The sequence below is a fragment of the Etheostoma cragini genome, chromosome 19 (assembly GCF_013103735.1).
Source record: "Etheostoma cragini isolate CJK2018 chromosome 19, CSU_Ecrag_1.0, whole genome shotgun sequence".
NCBI classification, from domain to species: domain Eukaryota; kingdom Metazoa; phylum Chordata; class Actinopteri; order Perciformes; family Percidae; genus Etheostoma; species Etheostoma cragini.
Genome location: NC_048425.1, coordinates 1,078,161 through 1,079,172, shown reverse-complemented (window position 1 = coordinate 1,079,172; position 1,012 = coordinate 1,078,161).

Below are 1,012 nucleotides of genomic sequence, written 5' to 3'. Positions count from 1 at the left end.
GGGGGGGGGGGGGTTTAAAGTTTCGTTAACGGAGGAAGAATTTTAAAGATCAAACAGCCCCAAAAAACACCCAGTTTTGTTTGCAGAAAACGAGACGACGGAGCCTTTAACAACATGTTCTTGTGCAGATTTAACACGAAATGAAACGACCAATTTGAGTTTCAGCTGCTTTTGTGAAAGAAAACTTGTTTCCAGAAGAAGAAGAAACGGAAGTTGTCGTGTTACAGAAGCACCGTGCGTCCCTCTGGACCTTCTGATCACAGAGCAACGAGCTCTGAATGCTCTGTGATCTCTGACATCATCACTCGCGTTATCGATAAGGTTGATATTAACGGGCAATAAACGCGGTGACGAAGTAATACTCGCTGGTTCTGAAAGTGTCAGCCGAGCATCCGAGCTTCAGGTCGTCTGAACAGAAACATCTGGAGGACGTCGCTCGCTGCTGCTTCTGAGAAAACGACACTTTCCACAAAAATCAGACAACTTATAGAGCAAAAGCAACGAATCCAGGCCGCGATCTGCAGATAAATCAGGAGAATCTGGAGAGTGTTGGCGTTGACGTCGAGTCCACAAACACACAGATGTGAGGAAGTAGTAACAGCTACATCGACAGGAAGGAGGGCGAGTGTCGGAAACGGAGTCGACGTTATTAGACGGGTCGCTCGTCGCCGCTGCTGAGGAATTTTTTTTTTTTTTAAAAGCCTGAACTTCACGGATTGAGACAAACGTTTCGCAAAAGCTGGAGAAGAACGTAGATTTAAAAAAAAAAGGAGAATATGGATGTTTGGTTCAGCAGGAAACGACAAGGGTGCAGCGGTAGGAGGCCGGGTTCAGAAATGGGACGCGGCCGAAGAGGGGGGTGGGTGGGTGTGTGTCACCAGGCGAGAGGTCAGAGGGGGTTTTTGGGGGGTCACCGGGCGAGAGGTCAGAGGGGTTTTTTGGGGGGTCACCGGGCGAGAGGTCTGAGGAGATTGGGGGGGTCACCGGGCGAGAGGTCAGAGGGGGTTTGGGG